Here is a 22,998-nt window from a genome sequence, read left to right as displayed (position 1 = left end):
TCCCCAGAACAGTTTCTTACCTTCAATGTCAGTGGAGAGGTGCTGGTGGGCCCACATCTCAGTCCTATTCCGTTTTGAATCTCTCCTGTAATTTTGAGGAGAGGAGAAGAGGCCTGGAGCACCCCACTTCTGCCGATAGTAGCGGAGTAGATGGCAGTGATCCATAAGGCTGCTACCACATGAGCGTCATCTTGGACAAGCGACCTTTCTATTTTTTTCAACCCACAAATATTGCATTGTGCAAAAGCTTGCAAGTATTTCATTAATTCTGTTGAATAGGGCATGATCTCCTAATACCATTCTTAGTGTTATAAACATGTCTTCTTTTTATAGCAGGACCTACCTAGGATGCACCTTACATAGAAAAGTGATAGAGCAGTTAGGGGTAGAGAAGTACAAGGCAGCAAAACCACAAGATGGAGGAGCCGGGCCTGAGGGCTACAATTCAGGGAAGTTATGATTATGCTTGTTCTCCTTCATCCTCCATTTTCCAGTACATATACTTTGTGATCTTGTTCCTGGTGAATACTGATGATGAGAAACTATGAGGTGGTCAATATTCATGACTAATCCTGCACAGGGCTGCTACCTTAAAAAGATAATTTGTTTACACACATTTCATCATTTATTTGTGACTTCTCTGATAGGTTATTTGAGAAGAAGTGATATGACATATTTGGTCAACGCCTTTGAGATCTACTTGGATGTATGCTTACCTTAATGTCTAGTGTACGTAGGGAAGCACTGCTAAATTTTTGGGCCTTAGATGTATTGTTAGTTAATTTTGCCAAACAAGAGCATGGGTCAAAAAATTAAAAATATCACAGCATGATAGGACATGTATTGTTCAAAATACAATGGGCGGTAAAAGCAACATCACACAACGTTCAACCGCTTATGATATCACAGGGACGGCACCCTGTTTGACAATTAAGTTCCAAATGAAGGGCGAAAAGTAAAAAGTACAAAAAAGGAGCTGAAGCCATTACCAAAGGACGATCCAGGGGTAGTAGCTGGTCCACTTGAGTAGTCCCAATAGGCGTTCACAAGCAACGCTTCTTTTGAGCATATACACTCAGAATGGGTAGTTGCTTCATTATATATGTAGATGTTCTAAACCAAAGATTGTATCCCTAAGTACAGTTTATAAAGATAAGACTTGTTATGATCATGTCTTTGTGATAAAACTGAATGTTTCTTAAGCTATTTTAAAGGACAAACATTCAATTGTTTAGACTAGAAGTAAATGTTAAATAAATAAGGGAGCTTTACATAAGGCAAGAGATGTAAATACGGGATGGATTTCCCGTGGAATTGTTCCCTTGAGTGGTGACTAACTGTGTATCTTAAAGCACCTGTTGATTGGCCAAAATACTTTACAGACATCGAACAACAAATATGCAAAAAAACACAAGCATGAGAAAGAATTGACTGCTTTATATGTCTCAAGGATGCCTGGCTCTTTTTGTTCGCTGTCATACCTAAAACCTGCTGCAAACTGGGATCAGTGGAAAACATAAAACCTAACTATAATTTTATACTTTTCCAATGCAAATACGCAAATATATGTCTTGAAAGAAGAGTATAATGAAAGAGAATTTCCACCTTTGAACGCTGCTGTTTATATTGCAAGTCAACCATATTTACCCTCTGTGAGAAATGCACTACGGCTGTTACTTCACTACTTACGGATAAAATGCTTGCTATCAGTCAATGCGTCATATCCTTTCAGGCTGATGCCACATCACATCCAGTAGAATCCTCCCCTCAACCCTTGGTGGATCCACAGCTATTTCCTTTATGACCTCAAGAAGGAATTGGAATCCCTCCCCAGGGTCACCATATTTCAACGAGTCTGCACAGATCCATATGACCACATTATGTGGGGTGTAAGTTCTCAATGAAACTGTCATTTTGCGGGCAGTACGTTACTCACCCAAAAAACACCAATTTATAAGCAGTCCAATTCCCATTCCTCACTGAGTATTTATGCTGCTATGGTTTTTGTCTGATCCTTGGTTTGTTGTTCTTTTTGAACATTTGCTTATGTCAACATTTTTCCGGAAGTAGTACTTCATGGATTTGCTCTCTCTGCAGTAGCTCACTTTAATCTGCAAGAATGCTATCAGAGCCTCCCTCGTTCACTTACCGATGTCTGCTGTTTGTGCTTATTCTATGACTCCTGAGCACAACTGTTTTTATGTATAGCATGAGTTGTCCTCTATGAATTGGTTATCATTCTTTACTCCTAAATTCCTTTATTTGTTGTTTCCTTCATGATAGTGTTATTCAGATTTTATTACCAGTGACCTTTATCACTTATTTAATTGTGCACCCTCTAGAAAACAATGCATCATCTAGATTTGCTAAAGCAAAATTACATCATTCTCCGATATGCTGGAGTGTCATGTCATGGTAAAATCAGACACTTCCTTTCTTAATACACTCTTCCTAACTCGATCCTGCATGAGCGACCTAAATTGTCTCACTTGCCTTGTTATTTCTTTATAACACATCTCAAAACACTGCTAAGGAAAAGTCATGTTTTGACCCAGCCTTATTCTTTCTGTTTAATGTTCCTCCTTCTGTGGGCTTTGGCAGTTAATTTATCATAATATGGGAGAGCTTCACAAACAGTAATGAACCCTTATCACCTTGTTATGTATTCAGCTTTTTTTTAGCAGGTTGCTTTATTGGCTAATTGGTGAATGGACTAATCTGTGCTAAACACTTAGGCTCACATTTCAAAGTTGAGAGATAATATTCACTTAGACTTTAACAAGAGGTTCCGTGCAAATTTTCATTATGATCTATGCCCTAACACTTCATGTGATACTAATGCACACAATATTATCAGGGGAAATACCGAGGAGGATAGCTCCTCCATGTCCAACGTGTGGGATTTGTACCTCTGAAAAGGCCTTGAATCTAAGAAAGCCAGTGCAAAAGCACTAATTTCTACATGCTCACCCTTTTGAACAGGGGATGAGTTATAATTCCCCGTTAATTCTGCAAACCAACAATTACCAATGCCTAAGGTATTTGTAATCTCAAACATAAAATTAGTGTACCAGTATTTCTGCATAATTTTGTGATGTCAGCATTAGAGTTTTATTCAAGTTTTGGTTGTTTGGGAAAACTACTGTGGCACTGGAGCTGCAGTTTCTTTTACAGTGGTTCTTTCAACAAGACAAGGTCACAGAATCACAACTAGTTTGCTATGCTTTGGTGACACGGAAGCAGGATGGCATGAAAAGTTGACCAATATGCTTTTCATATTCGAAAGAAATACTAGCAAAATTAAGTTTTTTTTTCTAAAAAATGGCAGATGAGTATCCCGAAGATGCTGTGAACTTTTTAACAGTGCATGAGAGGAACTACGCAGTGCCCTCCTACATAATCCATCACATCCCCTCTCAGTCAAGGGTTACTGGTCACAACTCAACACTCTGCCGCCTCCCGCATTCCAGCAAAACTCCCAAAAATCTGAGCCAAAATGGCTAGTTGTCAGAAACCAGAATTCCACCACATAACTTAGCCACGTGGGTGCCAAATTACAGGTAGTACCATTACCCAATTCATCAGTATGATGGAAGGTAGACCCAGCACAGCCCATATTCAAACTATTGACTTGCTGATTGCTTAACATTTCGTACGCCAGAGCTGATTTCCCTAATCCATCCTGCAAAGTAGAACCAAGGGCCATATTTATACTTTTTGACGCAAAACTGCGCTAACGCAGTTTTGCGCCCAAAAAAATTAGCGCCAGCTAACGCCATTCTGAAGCGCCATGCGGGCGCCGTATTTATTGAATGGCGTTAGCCGGCGTTAGCCGACCGGCGCTGCCAGGTGTGTGTGAAAAAAAACGACGTACACCAGGCAGCGCCGGCGTAGGGAAAAATGGCGTTTGGGCGTCCCAAAATGGGGCAAGTCAGGCTGAGGCAAAAAAATCATCTTAACCCGATTTGCGCCATTTTTTTTGGCCGCCCAGACGACATTAACATGACTCCTGTCTTAGCAAAGACAGGAGTCATGCCCCTTGCCCAATGGCCATGCCCAGGTGACTTATGTCCCCTGGGCATGGTCATTGGGCATAGTGGCATGTAGGGGGGCACAAATCAGGCCCCCCTATGCCTCATTTTTTTTTTTTTTTTAAATACTTACCACAACTTACCTTTTCTTCCCTGGGATGGGTCCCTCAATCCTTGGGTGTCCTCCTGGGGTGGGCAAGGGTGGCAGGGGGTGTCCCTGGGGGCAGGGGAGGGCACCTCTGGGCTCATTCTGAGCCCACAGGTCCCTTAACGCCTGCCCTGACCCAGGCGTTAAAAAGAGGCGCAAATGCGGGGTTTTTTGCCCCGCCCACTCCCGGGCGTGATTTTTGCCCGGGAGTATAAATACCACACACATGCCTGGGAGTCGTTTTTTAAGACGGGAACGCCTACCTTGCATCTCATTAACGCAAGGAAGGTGTTCACGCCAAAAAATGACGCTAACTCCATAAACTTTGGCGCTAGACGCGTCTAACGCCAAAGTATAAATATGGAGTTAGTTTTGCGTCGAATTTGCGTCGAAAAAAACGACGCAAATTCGGCGCAAACGGAGTATAAATATGCCCCCAAGTTTATATTTCTGAAACATATTTTTGTGAGAGATGGGTTTTTCTCATTCTCCTGTTCCTGCCCCCTTACTTCTGAAGATACCTGATTTTGATTTTAGCAGGCTGATAACTGCTATTTTAGAAAATGAGAATTAATCTGCCTAATCCACAGCACAAAGTAAGCCAAAACCTATATTTCTGAAACATACTGTTGTGAGAAAAGGGGTCACGTCATCCTTCTGTTTCCGAGCTTTCTTTAGATACCTCCATTTAACGGCACTGCCCTCTATTTTGTTTTTCTTCCAGGGGCTAGGGCTTCACCTCCTACATGTCCTTCTGCGTCTCTTTCCTCAATTTTCCTCACTAATTAGGTATTTTTATATTGTTGTTAGAGGACTGATGTGCTGGTGTGATGATATATGCAGCACCAGTGTTCTCTACACGCTGATAAAACGAGCCTGATTTTGTACAGTTAAAATGAAGAATCTTTGTGCAATGGACTGTCAGAGCAAGTCCCATGTGCAGTTTTGCAGTCTACTGGAGATGACACACACAGAATTAAAAATAGCAGGCTCTAACTTTTGTCACCCTCTCTGAATGAAGGAAGGCATTGAGGAGCATGGGTCTACAGTGATGAAACTAATCGCCTATAAAATGTTATTATAGGTGATTAGGTGTTTCATTTTGGCATTACAGGTGCATTTTGATGCCAGAACTTGACTGTAATAAGACAAGAAAATATGGGGATTTTTGTGTCCTTATTACATTTTGTGGCTTACGGTTGCCTAAATTGACTTGATTGTTCCTTTCACATATACAAATATCTTTTTTTCAGATTATTTTTTAATTATGGTAGTGCTTTTTCAGCCCGCTGATACTGCTACTTATAATCCACTAGGAGATCTAAATATATTCAAAGAAAGGAAATGCCTGTACAGCTCAAGGCTATAAATCCCTGTCCATTTTATTGTGACAAACTTTGCCAAACAAATTTAATAATAAATAAACTAATGAGATAAACATTCTCAGATCGTCACCAAAACCATTTCAGTTTTCGCAAATAAAATTCATAAGTAAATATTGTGAAATGAAATAATCCTACTTTGAAAATACCGCCAAAATGGCAAAGCATTTTTTCGACAAATAATTGTATTGAGTATAATTAGGGCCACAGAAATTATGAAATTATGAAGCCTCAGCATTATCCGCATAACAATAAATTTACTGCATTTTCCACATAATCTATTTGCTGCATAATTTGTACATTTCACCTAAACTGTTTTCTATGTCAAATGTATTAAACGTTACTAAAAAGTACCAAAATGTAGTTCTGTCGAAAGTTGGACCCTTTGCTAAGGTACATTGATGATTTTTCATTTCCGAATCGCTGTTGTCGGATATTCTACTGGATTTAAAACTGTGCAGCTTTTCACCGACAGTATCAAAAAGTATAAAATTGAAAAATAGTTAAATAATAAAGCCTCAGATTGTGCCTACTTGCTGCATAATTTTGTCATCCAGCATAATTTGCCCCTCCAATATTGTATAATTCAAGTGACTATGACTATGGTGGTCATTCTGACCTCGGCGGTAAAAGGCGCCTACCGCCGGTCAGAAATCCTCCATAATCCCGCCGCGGTCGCGGAAACCCGCCACGGTCATTCTGACCCGCAGAAGGCAAACCTCCGAAAATCCGACCGCCACAACAGACCGCCAGACCAGCGGTCGGCGGAAAGGTGGAGGTGACCAAACCTCCACCGCCACGCCAACAGAAATACGCCCATGCCATTACGACCCACGAATCCACGCGGCGGTCATTCAAACGCGGTATTCCATTGGCGGGACACACCGGCGCGGTCAGAATACACACAAACGAACAAAACTCACCCACATTGGACGATTTGAATCCCACACACCTGATACACATACACACACCACTCCCACACACACAATACAATATAAAACACCCACCCACATCACCCACAAACCCCTACGCTTAAAAATTCGTAAAGAAGACAAGAGCGAGACACCAGCATCCAAAACATAACAGCCACAGCCACTCAACACCATCACCCACACACTATCCACACACAAAACAACACACACCACCACACTCAACTCACTTAAATACACATATTCCACCCCACACATCATACACACCACCCCATGGCACCCCAAAGACAACCCCGCTTCACAGACGAAGAACTCAGGGTCATGGTGGAGGAAATCGTTCGGGTAGAGCCCCAGCTGTTCGGCACACAGATACAATACACCAGCATTGCCCGGAGGACGGAGCTATGGCAGAGGATTGTCGACAGGGTGAACGCAGTGGGACAGCACCCCAGAAATCGGGAAGACATCAGGAAGCGATGGAACGACCTACGGGGGAAGGTGCGTTCCATGGTATCCAGGCACAACATCGCCGTGCAGAAGACTGGCGGAGGACCCCCACCTCAACCCCCACAATTCACATCATGGGAGGAGGAAGTCTTGAACATCCTGCATCCTGACGGCCTCGCAGGAGTCGGCGGAGGAATGGATACTGGTAAGTTGAAGCTTCAATACTGCTTGCCCCCCACCTGCATGCCAAATCAGACCCCAACCCTCACCCCCATCCTCGAACCCCACCCTCACCCCCACCCCCATCCTCACCCCCACCCTCACCCCCACCACCATCCTCACCCCCACCACCATCCTCACCCCCACCCCCAGCACACCTATTCCCCGCCAATGTCTCACCATCACAACCCACACATCCCAAAACCTAGGCCTGCATGCGTCCACTAAGCATGGACACCCATCACCAAAGCATGCCCAATGCATATACACATCCCCCCCACAAGCCACCCTCACCAAAGCCCCCACACACGAATGCCAGCACTTGGGGACACGGGAACCCACAGATACACCCATATGCCACACATTGAAACTATAACCATACCTCTATACCCCTGCAGGACCCGACCGTCAACACACCGCGGCGGAGGGGCCAGAATTATCCACACCCCCCACCCAAGAGGCCGTCAGCGATGACAGCAGCTCTGTCGATCTGGACACCGATGACCAGCCCGGACCATCGGGGACCTCTGGACAGTCGGTTCCCCTCACACAGGCACAGGCCACTATAGACCCTAACCCCTCTGGGAACACCAGCACAGCTCCCACCCAGCGGGCCCATGCCTCTGTCTCCAGGGCGCGTCAATCTGCGGTGTGTCTACCACTACAGGGCACCCAGGATAACCCACCACCCCAACAACAACAGGGACCTGGGGGCAGTGGTAGTGGGCACACCGGCCAGGGGGCAGAGGCCCAGGGAAACAGGGCAACTCGGCGGGCAGCTGTGCGACAGGGGGGGGAGGAGAGGCCCAGGGAACCCACTCTCCACGAGGTCCTCACCACCATCATGGGAGCATACAACCGCTCCCAGGAGACGATGGCGACGGTACTGGCCCGGTTCCAGGAGATCCAGGTGCTGCAGGAGGAACACTATCGGGGGTACAGGGAGGACATCAGAGCCATCAACACCACCCTGGTTACCATGGTAGGGCTGCTGCAGGACCTCGTAAACAGCAGGGCGGACACTGAACAACACCCAAGGGCCCCTGCCACTAGCCTGGACCAAGAACAGCCATCCACCTCCGCCGGCGCTAGTGGACAGGAGGCCCCCGCACAGCAGCAGCCCACCAGACCCCCACCTCCTGCAGGAGAAGAACCACCCCGCAAGAGGGCCCTGAGATCTCGCAAGAAGACAGAGTAGGATGTCAAGACCCCCGCCAGCAAAGGATACCACCTGATGTCATCCCACTGTCCCACATTGTCACCCTGTCCATCCTTGAACTGCCCATGCTCCATCTCTCCACAGGCCTCTGGACAATGCACCTGTGTGACTGTTACTCTGGACTCTGCCATGGACATTCCTTCACCATAGCCCCCACCCACTTGAAACCACCCATCCCATTTTGAGCACTTCAATAAACACCTATTTTGCACCAAAATATCAGGAGTCTGGCTGTGATTTCAATAGATTGTAATTGACATGACAGTGCAAATATGTCCTTGTACATGGTGAAGTCAACAAACAGCTGCCACAAAGCTGTAGTCCATGGGGAAACGAAGCACAGGACTCGTAGTGGGGACCCCAGATCTGAAATAGGGAGGGAAAAGCCAAAACTCAGTCATCATACACTGGGGCAAATAGACAGGCAGCAGAGATGCTGCAGAGTAGTTAACATTTACTAAATTATCTTTGAAATGTTACCTGTGTCCTATTGGAAGTACTGTTCAATGATTCTGTCCCTGTTGTCTGTTTCAGCCCCGTCGTCTTTCTCCTCGTCACTCTCCTCAGGTTCCACCGCTGCCACAACACCACCGTCTCGACCATCCTCCTGCAGGAAAGGCACCTGGCGGCGCAAAGCCAGGTTGTGAAGCATGCAGCAGGCCACGATGATGTGACACACCTTCTTAGGTGAGTACATTAGGGATCCACCGGTCATATGCAGGCACCTAAACCTGGCCTTTAGGAGGCCAAAGGTGCGTTCGATCACCCTCCTAGTACGCCCATGGGCCTCATTGTACCGTTCCTCTGCCCTGGTCCGGGGATTCCTTACTGGGGTCAGTAGCCACGACAGGTTGGGGTACCCAGAGTCCCCCACTAGCCATACACGGTGTCTCTGTAGCTGTTCCATCACGTAAGGGATGCTGCTATTCCTGAGGATGTAGGCGTCATGCACTGACCCTGGGAATTTGGCATTTACATGCGAGATGTACTGGTCAGCCAAACACACCACCTGGATGTTCATTGAATGGTAACTTTTTCTGTTCCTGTACACCTGCTCCCTGTCTCTTGGGGGAACCAAAGCCACATGGGTCCCATCAATGGCACCAATTACGTTGGGAATATGTCCAAGGGCGTAGAAATCACCCTTCACTGTAGCCAATTCGCCCACCTCAGGGAAAATGATGTAGTTCCTCACGGATTTCATCAGGGCAGACAACACTCTGGATAACACCTTCGAAAACATGGGCTGAGACATCCCGGAAGCAATTCCCACGGTTGTCTGAAATGACCCACTTGCCAAGAAATGTAGTACTGACATGACCTGCACCAGAGGGGGAATCCCTGTGGGTTGGCGGATGGGGGACATCAGGTCGGGCTCCAGCTGGGCACACAGTTCATGGATAGTGGCACGGTTAAGACGGTAGGTCAGGATAATGTGGCGTTCTTCCATTGTCGACAGGTCCACCAGCGGTCGGTACACGGGAGGATTCATCCGTCTCCTCGCCCAACCCAGCGGACGGTGCCTAGGAAGGACAACATGGAGCACACAGTCAGGCAACCCACAGGTACGGACTCACAGCTAGCACAGTATACGATTCTCTATGCAGTGAATGGCGTGTCTGAGTGGCTATGCAAGGCCTAGGCCTGTGTGACGCAGTTGAAATTGAGCCATGTGGGCCCTGGAAATGGCGGCTGCCTGACCTGTGAAGTGTGACAATGGGATGTGAGGTCAATGCGCTGGCGTGGCACACCGCGGCGGGAGGCGGGCGAAGACCGCGGCGCGAAGCCGCATTGGTTAACATTGAAGCCTATGGGTTTCAGGAGCCAATGGCGAAGGGCGCCGGCGGTGGCGGGACGCACCACCGCGGTACGCACCGCCGCGGACGTGACCGCCATTTTCTATCTACTTATCCACTTGCGACTTGAACTTTCACAGGAGAGGACCTATACTGCAAGTGTTGCTGTGACCTCGGTCTGGAAGGGACAATGGCTGCTGCGACTGGGGAAAGGGCCCCTGCCTTCACTGGAGAGGAGTTGGAGAAACTTGTGGATGGGGTCCTCCCCCAGTATGCGCTACTCTACGGTCCTCCAGACCAACAAGTGAGTTTAATTCAATATGGATTTGGGGCCACTGGCTGGCTTGGGGGCCTGGCGGGGATGGGGGGCATGTTGGGGCTGGCGGGGGGCCTGGCGGGGGGCCTGGCGGGGATGGGGGGCATGTTGGGCATGGCGGGGGGCCTGGCGGGGATGGGGGGCATGTTGGGCATGGCGGGGGGCATGGCGGGGGGCCTGGCGGGGATGGGGGGCATGTTGGGCATGGCGGGGGGCCTGGCGGGGATGGGGGGCATGTTGGGCATGGCGGGAGGCATGGCGGGGGGCCTGGCGGGGATGGGGGGCATGTTGGGCTTGGCGGGGGGCCTGGCGGGGATGGGGGGCATGTTGGGCATGGCGGGGGGCATGGCGGGGGGGCCTGGCGGGGATGGGGGGCATGTTGGGCATGGCGGGGGGCCTGGCGGGGATGGGGGGCATGTTGGGCCTGGCGGGGGGCCTGGCGGGGATGGGGGGCATGTTGGGCCTGGCGGGGGGCCTGGCGGGGATGGGGGGCATGTTGGGCATGGCGGGGGGCATGGCGGGGGGCCTGGCGGGGATGGGGGGCATGTTGGGCATGGCGGGGGGCCTGGCGGGGATGGGGGGCATGTTGGGCATGGCGGGGGGCATGGCGGGGGGCCTGGCGGGGATGGGGGGCATGTTGGGCATGGCGGGGGGCCTGGCGGGGGGCCTGGCGGGGATGGGGGGCGTTGGGCCACTGGAAAGGAAAATGCTGAGTAACTTGAACGTGGTATTTCTCCCTCCCTGTACGTGTCACATAGGTCCGCGCCCATGAGAAGATCGGGATTTGGCGTGCCATCGCCAAGGAAGTCCGGGCCCTGGGGGTCCACCATCGACGGGGCACCCACTGCCGCAAGAGGTGGGAGGACATCCGCCGCGGGACCAAGAAGACCGCCGAGTCTCTGCTGGGGATGGCCTCCCAACGTAGGCGGGGTGCCTGCCGTCAACTGAGCCCCCTGATGTTCCGGATCCTGGCGGTGGCCTACCCTGATTTGGATGGGCGCGTGAGGGCAGCACAGCAGACACAAGGGGGTGAGTACAAGCATTATCTACTCTGTTGTCGCGCAGTGGAGGTGTCTGGGTGGGGGAGGAGGGCTGGGGGTCCCCCTAGGCCAGGGCGATATCTGTAGGCTGGGCACCCCCGTAACCCCCTGTGTCCCCAGCCACCACCCTCAGTAGTTTGTCAGTACAGCCATCCCTGGGCCGTGTCATCCATGGGTGCAGTTGTCAACTCTAGGCGTGTAGGGCATGTTCCACGGAATGCGTAGCGTACCCCAAGTGCGCAACTTAGTGCAGGGGGCATCTGTGTCTGTCATGTCCGCTAACTGTACCGGAGATCCATGTACTCAATATCCCTTTATTTCTCTCTCCCCCCCCCTTTTTGTTTGTCTTTCTGTGTTTGTGTGCATCAACATCATCAGGCGGAGGAGAAGTGGCATCGGGGCAGGAGGGAGCTGCATCTCACATGGCCCAGGAGGGCCATGCCACAGAGTCAGACTGGACCAGTGAGACGGAGGGCGAGGGGAGCTCCACGACGGGGACGACTGGAGCCTGCAGCGACACGGACACGTCCTCGGAAGGGGGCTCCCTTGCGGGGGTGGCACCATCCGTGCCCCCGCCATTACAGGTACAGCCGCCACCCAGCGCACCATCTCCGCCCTCCCAGCAGCCCCTCCGCGTTCGCCCCGTGCCCGCTCTGCCAGGAAGCCGGGCATCTCCTTCGCCCCAGGCACCTCAGGCCCTGCCCCTGTTACCCCCGCTGCCCTCAGTGAGGAGGTCATTGACCTCCTCCGAACGCTCATTGTTGGGCAGACTACCCTTTTGAATGCCATCCAGGGGGTGGAGAGGGAGGTTCATCGCAGCAATGCGTACCTGGAGGGCATTCATTCGGGTCAGGCTGCCCATCAGCGATCGTTCCAGGCTCTAGCCTCAGCACTGACGGCAGCCATTGTCCCTGTCTCCTGCCTGCCTCTACTAACTCCCTCCTCCCAGTCTCCTGTTCCTCTGCCTGTCCCACCCACACCATCAGACCAGCCTGCACACACCTCAACACCCAAGAGAAGCTCATCCAAACATAAGCACCACAGATCACGCAGACATTCACACACGCAACATTCCGATGCAGACATGCCAACAGTCACTACCACCTCTGTGACCCCCACCTCCTCGTCTCCCTCCTCCCTCCCTGTGACGTCTACACTCACACCTCCATTCACCTCACCATCAGCCAGTGTTTCCATCACCAGCACACCCTCCACTCCAGTCCGCACACGTGCAGTCACCACCCCCACTGCCATTTACACGTCCCCTGTGTCCTCTCCCACTGTGTCTGTCACCCCCTCTTCCACACCACACAAACGCAGCCACCCACCCACCCAACAGCCATCCACCTCACGACAGCCTATCCCTCCTGCACCTGCACCCAAAGACAGCAAACGTGACTCACCTACAACCACATCCTCTCCCTCCACTCCCATTCCCACTGTACCTACCACTCTCCATTGTCCCAAGAAGCTCTTCCTCGCCACTACTAACTTCTTTCCTGACCCTGAGCCCCCCCCTCCTTCTCGTCGGGGTAAGAAGAGCACCTCAGCCACCACCAGCCCTGCAGCCCCCTTGACAAGGGTGCAGGGGTATTGGAGCCCGCCAGCCCGCATGTCTGGATCTTCGCCCAGCAGCAAGGGGACAGCCAGCCCACCCCCTGGGAAGAGGAGCAGAAGGCGGAAGGGGCGCCGCAGGAGCCCGCCTTCTACATCCCCCCAGGACACCACCCAGAGACAGTCACCAGCCACAGCTCCAAAGGGAGGAAAGGGCCACAGGCCGACGACTAAGGAGGGCAAGGGCAGCAAGTTGGAGAGGTCAGGCAGCAGGCCTGCTGCCCAGGAGGAGCCCACAACCCCCATAGCCGCTGCCCCGGGAGGAACCGGCACAGCTGCCCCGGGAGAGCCCACCAGCCCCATAGCCGCTGCCCAGGGAGGACCCAGCCCAGCTGGCCAGGAGGGCCCCACCAACCACAGCCCAGGTGGGCAGTGAAGGAGCACCATCCCCGCTGCCCAGGAGGGCACCACCAGGCATTTAGCAGTTGGCCATAGACCGTCCGCCGTCTCAAGAACCGCTGAACTGGGCCCTTCAAGGCAAGAACCGCTGAACTGGGCCCCGCCGTCTCAAGAACCGCTGAACTGGGCCCCGCCGTCTCAAGAACCGCTGAACTGGGCCCCGCCGTCTCAAGAACCTCTGAACTGGGCCCCGCCGTCTCAAGAACCGCTGAACTGGGCCCCGCCGTCTCAAGAACCGCTGAACTGGGCCCTTCAAGGCAAGAACCGCTGAACTGGGCCCCGCCGTCTCAAGAACCGCTGAACTGGGCCCCGCCGTCTCAAGAACCGCTGAACTGGGCCCTTCAAGGCAAGAACCGCTGAACTGGGCCCCGCCGTCTCAAGAACCGCTGAACTGGGCCCCGCCGTCTCATGAACCGCTGAACTGGGCCCTTCAGGGCAAGAACCGCTGGCCCTTTGGCAGATGTGGCAGGGCAGGATCTATCTCGGGCAGGGCTGCAGGATGTCCTCTGGCCAACTTGCCTCCTCCAGTGGCAGTGGGGTCTGTTATGGACTGTATGGACTGTGGCTTTGCTCTCCCCAGGATGGCCCAGTGGGCAGGCCACCCACTGTATGGACTGTTTGGACTGTGGCTTTGCTCTCCCCAGGATGGCCCAGTGGGCAGGCCACCCACTGTATGGACTGTATGGACTGTGGCTTTGCTCTCCCCAGGATGGCCCAGTGGGCAGGCCACCCACTGTATGGACTGTATGGACTGTGGCTTTGCTCTCCCCAGGATGGCCCAGTGGTCATGGAGTCCCCTCGTGGATCTGGCGTCGTGTACTCAAGTGGCTGAGGTGCCCCCCCTTCCCTTCCCCCTGAGGTGCCTGTCCTATTTTCTTTCTGATGCCCCTGCAGTGTTCTCTCCGTGGAGTTCTTGTCGTGGGACTGGGCCTTGCCCCTTTGCACAGGACCCCTGTGATCCACGGACAGTGGTTGGACTACATTTAGTAGCTGTATATATTTTGTACATAGTTTATTTATTTATTGGGATTAATGGCGTACATATTTAAATATATCTGCCCGTTTATGATCTCTTCTTTTGGTCTTTGCATTATTTCGGAGGGGGGTGGTTTGTGGGTTGTGACAGTGATCTGTGGGAATGCATTGATGTGTGTGTTGTAGTGGGTGTGGGTGGGTGGGTGTGTGCCGGTAATCTTTTCCCTCCCCTGTGTCGTAGGTGCAGTACTCACCGATGTCTTCCGCGCCGCCGGGCGTGCTATGGTATATGAGGAGGAATAGGAGTGCGGGGATGACCTGTAACTCTGGCTCCATACTGCCGGAATCTCGCGTGGAGTGCGTAGAGGTGAGCGTTTTCCCGTTCGTAGTCTGTTTCCGCCGTGTTCTTATCGGCGGTGCTCCCGCACCGGAAAAGGTGGCAGATTGGTGGGTCGTAATAGGGTGGGCGGTACTTTGTCTGCCGCCGGGCTGTTGGCGGGAACCGCCGCGCTGTTTGTTTGTACCGCTGTGGCGGTCGGAGTGTTAAGTTGGTGGGCTGTGTTGGCGGTTCCCGCCAGGGGCAGAATTGCATATTTTAGACCGCCGGCCTGTTGGCGGCTTGGCCGCCGCTTTATCACCGACCGCCAGGGTCAGAATGAGGGCCTATGTTTCTCCAATTAGTTATCAAAGGAACTTTTGTTTTGTCAGTAGTTATTTTTACCAAATTGTTGAATATATAAAATATAAATAATTGCATTACCACCAAAGGGTCTACTTTAAATATGCTGGAAACCTAATGATTCTGACAGGAGAAGACACAAACAGCCATGTTAAAAAAGCACATGCTGCTGGTTTACTTGTGTATGCAGAGACAACATGTGCCGTGCGGGAAAAATGCAGTCTGCAGCTCTGTGCAAGTGCTGGACACAGAATAAATTGCAGTTGGTTTGTATGTATGTAAGCGCTGCCGATATTGGAGCTTGAAGCATCTGTGGTGGCTTTGCTATCTTCTCCCTAGCAAGACGGTTTCAAATTTTAGCAGCCAGTGCCGAGATTATCTGTCACACAAGTGTTTCACAGGAGCCTACGCTTCTTCAGGGTCATCAGTCTCAAGAAAAAGTTCCTTTTATTTTGCTCCTCCAAAGACACGTGACAAAAACTTTGGATCAAACAAGACGTCCTGTTGAATTTCATGGGTAAGTCAATTTTAGCATTCTCCCATATAGAAAGGAAACGTACACCTAGAAATTGTGTCTCCTCATAAAACTCCTAATTACTTATAGCAGCAAATCCTCTGTAATCAGTTACCACTTGTTATGACCAAAGCAAGAATATAGGCCCTCATTATGACATTGGCGGCAAAAGCCACTTACCGCCGTGCAGAAGACTGCCACCACACTGCCGTGGCCGCGGAATTCCGCCACAGCTATTATGACCCACAGTTCAGAATCCGCCAAAATTCAGACACCCATACAAGTACCCAACACCAAAGGTCAGTGATAAACTGGCGAAAACGAAACCTCCACCGTCACGCCAACAGAAATACGCCCACACTATCACGACCCACGAATCCATGAGGCGGTCTTTCAACCGCGGTATTCCATTGGCGGTACACACCGCCGCGATCAAAATACACACACATCTCCAAAACACAGCCACATTGGACAATTTCGAAATACACACACCTGATACAAACACCACTCCCACACACTCAATACAATATAAAACACACACCCACACCATCCACAAACCCTTACGACCACAAAAAAATGAACGAAAGCCAGAGAGAGACACCACCATCAACAACACTAGCATCCACAGGCACACAACACCATCACCCACAGAACTTCCACGCACCTCACACAACACCCCACTACATATCAGCACACTTATCACCCCACACATCACCTACACCACCCCAGGGCACGGCAAAGACACCCCAGGTTCTCGGAGGAGGAGCTGAGGGTCATGGTGGAGGAAATTGTCCGGGTAGAGCCACAGCTATTCGGATCACAGGTGCAGCACACCTCCATTGCAAGGAAAATGGAGCTATGGCGAAGAATAGTGGACAGGGTCAACGTAGTGGGACAACACCCAAGAAATCGGGAGGACATCAGAAAGAGGTGGAACGACCTACGGGGAAGGTGCATTCCGTGGCCTCCAGACACCAACAGGCAGTTCAGCGGACTGGCTGCGGACCCCCACCTCCTTCCCCACAACTAACAACATGGAAGGAGCAGGTCTTGGCGATTCTGCATCCTTAGGGCCTCACAGGAGTAGGTGGAGGAATGGACTCTGGTAAGTCAAAGCTTTACTATTACATACCCCACCCTACCTGCATGCCAGCACATAACCCCACCCTCACCCTCACCCCCATCACTCCTACTCCTCACAAATGTCCCACTATCACAAGCAACCCATCGCAACACCAAGCCCTGCATGCAACACCAAAGCATGGACACCCATCACTAAAGCATGCCCACTGCACATACCCATACACCCCCCAAACCATCATCACACAAGGTCCCACACAGGAATGCTAGCACTGGGGTACACGGTCACCCACCCATTGCACACCTTGACACACACAGATGCAATAATCATGCTTTTTTACCCCTGCAGGACCCCTACCCAACATCACCGGACAGGAGGGTCCACACATGTCCACACCACCAACAGAAGAGGCCCACAGTGATGACAGCAGCTCTGTCCAGCTGGATCTAGATGATCAGCCCGGCCCATCGGGGACCTCGGGACAGTCGGTTCCCCACACCAGTCACAGGCCACTACAGAGCTTCCCCCCCTTCTGGAATCACCAGCACAGCACCCACCCAGCGGGCCCATACCTCCGTTCTCAGGACACGTCAATCAGCTGTGTGTCCACCACTACAGGGAACCCAGGCTAACCCACCACCCCAACAACAACAGGGACCTGGGGGCAGTGGTATTGGGCACACGGTCCAGTGGACGGAGGCCCAAGAACACAGGGGAACTGGGAGGGCTGCTGTGCGACAGTTGGCGGACAGGCCCAGGGAACCCACTCTCCACGAGGCCCTCTCCTCCATCATGGGAGCCTACCACCACTCCCAGGAGATGATGGCAACGGTACTGGCCAAGTTTCAGGAGACCCAGCGCCTGCAGGAGGAACAGTATATGGGCTTCAGGGAGGAACTCAGAACCATCAATTCCACCCTGGGCACCATCGTAGGGGTGCTGAAGGAAGTACTCAACACCAGGAGGGACACTGTGGCACTACAAGGGGCCCCTGACACTTGCCTGGATGATGAACTGCCCACCACCTCCGCCGGTGCTAGGTGACAGGAGGCACCGCCACAGGGCCACCACACCAGCACCCCACCCCCTGCAGATGGAGAATCACCTCGCAAACGGTCTCTTACATCCAGGACAAAGACAGAGAACAATGCCAAGACCCCCGCCAAGAAATCAAACCACCCTGATAGTCATCCTTCAGTCCCAATTTGTCACCCTGTCCATCCTCAAACTGCCCTAGCTCCACTTCCTATGCCCATTTGGGCAATGCACCTGTGAGACTAATAGACTGGACTCTGCCATGGACATTCCTCTGCCATCACCCCTCACCATTTTACAACCCCCTCCAATATTGAGCACTTAAATAAACACCCTTAAAGCACAAACAAATCTGGAGTCTGTCTGTGATTTCAGAATACTGTATTGGCAATAACTGTGGCAAAAAGCTTTTTTATTGGTAATGGCAACATACCTATGTCACACAGCTTTAGTCCGTGAGGAATCAAAGTAGATGTCACACAGTGGGACCCACATCTGTGAAATCGTGAGGGAAAGTGACAACTCAGTGACCATACACTGGGTGAAAACGACAGACAGTAGAGAGGTAGTAGTGTTTAAGTACATGTAGTAGGCAGGTTTGTATTCTTACCTGTGTGTCACTGGAAATATCTCTGGATCACTGAGTCCCTGTTGTCCATGTCTTCTTCCTCTGCTTCCTCGTCTTCACTGTCCACAGGCTCCACAGCTGCAACAACACCGCCATCTGGACCATCCTCCTGCAGAAAGGGCACCTGTTGTCGCAAAGCCAAGTTGTGAAGCATACAACAGGCCACGATGATCTGACACACCTTCTTTGGTGAGTAGAATATGGAACCACCTGTCATATGGAGGCACCTGAACCTGCCCTTCAGGAGGCCGAAGGTCCGCTCGATCACCCTCCTAGTTCGCCCATGGGGCTCATTGTAGCGTTCCTCTGCCCTTGTCCTGGGATTCCTCACTGGGGTCAGTAGCCATGACAGGTTGGGGTAACCAGAGTCACCTGCAAATGGCGAGGGACAACTGTTAGACACACACTAACCTGGAGGGATATCCCCAGACCCACACAACCATTCCCACTGACTGGCTTCCATGTGCTCACCTAATAGCCACACACAGTGCCTCTGGAGTTGACCCATCACATAAGGGATGCTGCTATTACGCAGGATGTAAGCATCATGCACTGAGCCAGGGAACATGGCATTCACATGGGAGATGTACTGGTCTGCCAAACATACCATCTGTACATTCATCGAATTATAACTCTTCCGGTTTCTGTACACCTGTTCACTCCTGTGGGGGGGGTACCAAAGCCACATGGGTCCCATCCATGGCACCTATGATGTTGGGGATATGTCCCAGGGCATAGAAATCACCTTTCCCTGTTGGCAAATCCTCCACCTGAGGGAAAACGATGTAGCTCCGCATGTGTTTCAGCAGGGCAGACAACACTCTGGACAACACGTTGGAAAACATAGGCTGGGGCATCCGTGATGCTATGGCCACTGATGTTTGAAATGACCCACTTGCAAGGAAATGGAGTACTGACAGCACCTGCACTTGAGGGGGGATTCCTGTGGGATGGCCGATAGCTGACATCAGGTCTGGCTCCAACTGGGTACACAGTTCCTGGATTGTGGCGCGGTCAAGCCTGTATGTGATTATCACATGTCTTTCCTCCATTGTCGACAGGTCCATCAACGGTTGGTACACCGGAGGATGTCTACCACAGACGGAGCCCCCACTGCTCGAAAAGATGGGAGGACATTCGCCACTGGAGCAAGAAGACGGTGGAGGCTCAGCTGTGGATGGCCTCCCAACGTGGGAGGGGTGCCCGTCGCACCATGACCCCCCTGATGATCAGGATCCTGGCGGTGGCGTACCCCGAGTTGGATGGGCGCTTGAGGACATCACAACAGCCACAAGGGGGTGCGTACACTCGCATTCTGCTGACTGTGCGTGCAGTGGCAAGGTCCCTCCATAAGGTAGGCCTTGTGGCACCCCACCCCACCTCTGTAGAGTGACAACTACACTTAGTCATGCCCCTGTGTCATCTATGTGTGCAGATGTCGTCCATAGCCTTGTAAGCCATTTCCCAGGAATTGAACAGTGGAGCCCAAGAGCGCGGCGTAGTGCAGGGGGCTTCTGTGTCCGTCGTGTCCGTCGTGTCCGCCAATGGTAGCGGTAATGCATGCACTCAACATGTCTTTCTTCTGTCATCCCCCCTTTTTGTGGTCTCCCTGTTCTTGTGTGCATTAGCATCATCAGGCGGAGGAGCAGTGGCACCGGAGCACCAGGGGGCTGCATCCAACATGGCCATGGAGGGCCACACTACGGAATCAGACTTCACCAGTGGGACGGAGGGCGAGGGGAGCTCCATGGCAGGGACAGAAGCTCAGACCAGTGACACGGACTCGTCCTCTGATGGGAGCTCCCTTGTGGTGGCAGCAACATCTGTGCCACCCCCATCTGTAGGTACAGCCGCCACCCCCCCTTCCACCACTGCCCTACCAGCAGCCCCTCAGCCTTCGCCCGTGCCCGCTCACCCAGGAGGGTGGGCATCACCTTCGCCCCAGGCACCTCAGGCCCTGCCCCAGTCACCCCTGCTGCCCTCAGTGAGGAGGCCATTGACCTCCTCAGGTCCCTCACTGTTGGGCAGTCTACAATTTTGAATGACATCCAGGGTGTAGAAAGGCAGATGCAACAAACAAATCCATTCCTGGAGGGCATACATTCTGGTCAGGCGGCCCTTCAGCAAGCTTTTCAGACTCTGGCCTCAGCACTGATGGCAGCCATTGTACCTGTGTCTAGCCTCCCCCCTCCAACTTCCTCCACACCGACCCAATCCCCTGTACCTCAGCCTATCCCAAGCACACCTACAGACCAGCATGCACACACGTCAACACACAAGGGAAGCTCAGGCAAACATAAGCACCACACATCCCACAGGCACTCACGCAAGCATCACAAACATGAAGACACACCAACATCCACTGCCTCCACTGTGTCCCACTCCTCCTCGTCTCCCTCCTCCGTCCCTGTCTCATCTACACTCACACCTGCATGCACTACCTCTACAGCCACTACGTCCCTCTCCAGCACACCCACCACCACACCCCACTCACGTGCAGTCACCACCCCTACTACCATTCACACGTCCCCTGTGTCCCCTCCCAGTGGGTCTGTGACGCCCCCTTCGAAGATACACAAACGCAGGCACACATCCACCCAACAGCCATCCACCTCACGACAGCCTCCAGCGCATGCACCTTCACCCAAAGTCAGCAAATGAACACCTCCTACAACCACAACCTCATCCTCCACTCCCAAACCCTCTCCAGCTACCCGTCCCAGTGTGTCAAAAAAACTTTTCCTGTCCAACCTTGACCTCTTTCCCACACCTCCCCCATCCCGTCTGTCTCATAGGTCCCGAACTAGCACCTCAGCCACAACATCTCTGGGACCAGTGGTGCCTGTAGTCACCGGAATCTGGAGTGCACCGGCCACCAGGGCAGCCAGTGTTGCACGGAGCCACAGCACAGACAGTCCCCCACCTGTGAAGCATCAGAAGTTGGCCAGTGCCCGGCGGGAGAGGGGGAAGACTCCAGCCACCAAAGCCGCTCCCAGGGGTCCCGGTGGGAGTGTGGAGTCAGCTGTGACACCTTCCAAGGTGGGGGAAGGGCCACAAGAAACCCGGCAAGTCTGGGAAGAGCAGCACGGCGGAGAAGACCGCCATCATCCCCGCTGCCCAGGAGGCAACCGCCAGCACAAGCCCAGCTGCCCAGCAGGCCACCGCCAGCACCAGCCCAGCTGCCCAGGAGGCCACCACCAGCACCAGCCCAGCAGCCCAGGAGGCCACCGCCAGCACAAGCCCAGCTGCCCAGGAGGCTACTGCCAGCACCAGCCCAGCTGCCCAGGAGGCCACCGCCAGCACCAGCCAGCTGCCCAGGAGGCCACCACCAGCACAAGCCCAGCTGCGCAGGAAGCCACCGCCAGCACAAGCCCCGCTGGGCCATGAAGGACCACTAGCATAAGCCACACTAGTCCATGAAGGTCCGCCAGCAGCTGAGTCCCTGCAATGGAGACCGCCGTCTCAAGCACCGCTGAACAGGGCACCACCACCTCAAGCACCGCTGACCAGGGCACCGCCGCCTCAAGCACCGCTGAACAGGGCACCGCCGTCTCAAGCACCGCTGAACAGGGCACAAACCTAGTTAAAAGACACTAGAGTGCTTGACATGGTAAAAGGTAAGCTTAACATTAGTGAGTAATAGGAGAGGAATCTGAGTTACAGGCAGTTAATGCATTCAGTCATAGTGTTCTTTAAAGTGGTAAGTCTTTAAATATTTCCTAAATTGGAGCAGCGTTGAGGGGGTCCAGATGGAGAAGGGGATGTTCCAGATTCTGGGTGTGTAGATGGAAAAGGTCAGTGGCCTTGTTTTTTATTTTTACACTCCTTAGTCTGCACTCAAACTGACTCCTGGCTGCAGGTATGCCGAGAACCACCAGCGATGGTGAAGTTGTCTGCAAGATAAGAAGTGCTGGTTGTGATGGCTTCGTGAATGGTGTAGCTGGTTTTGAAGATGGGGCAAGTTAGCAAAGGGAACCAATGGATGATGTGATCATATTTCTTCAGGCCTTGTATGAGACATCCTGCAGTGTATAGAATGCTCTTAAATGGTGCCAGTGTGGGAGGACATGGAGTAGAGCATTACCACCATCCAAATGCAAAAGTAGAAGGGATTGAACAGAAGATCTGAAGTCACTTTCTATAAGAAATTGTTTGACTGTCTTTAGAAGAGTGAACTGCTACAAGTTTTTTGTTTTTTTGACAATGTGTCCCTTGAGGGAGAGGCTGGTGTCCAGGCTGAATTCAAGTGATTAAACATTCAGTGAGAGTTTGGGTTTGAAGCCATCATTATTCATGTCACTGATACAGATTTGTACTGTACCTTGTTTATTTGTTTTACTTGGCAAATAAAATGAATTATGTCTCAGTTGGGTTGAACTTCAGGTAGGTGCTGGACAACCAGGTCTGGATGATTTGCAAGGAGCGTTTGAGAGCTTGGATTTCTGAATCAGAGGAGACTTTCAAGTAGAGTCGTGTAGGAAGAGGGAGGGAGAGGGTGATTACTAAGGTTCCGAATAGGCATTGTGTCTAATCCCATCACATGTTG

This window comes from Pleurodeles waltl, chromosome 1_2, assembly GCF_031143425.1.
Source record: "Pleurodeles waltl isolate 20211129_DDA chromosome 1_2, aPleWal1.hap1.20221129, whole genome shotgun sequence".
NCBI classification, from domain to species: domain Eukaryota; kingdom Metazoa; phylum Chordata; class Amphibia; order Caudata; family Salamandridae; genus Pleurodeles; species Pleurodeles waltl.
The sequence above is the reverse complement of the archived record's forward strand: the minus strand, read 5'-3'. Positions refer to the sequence as shown.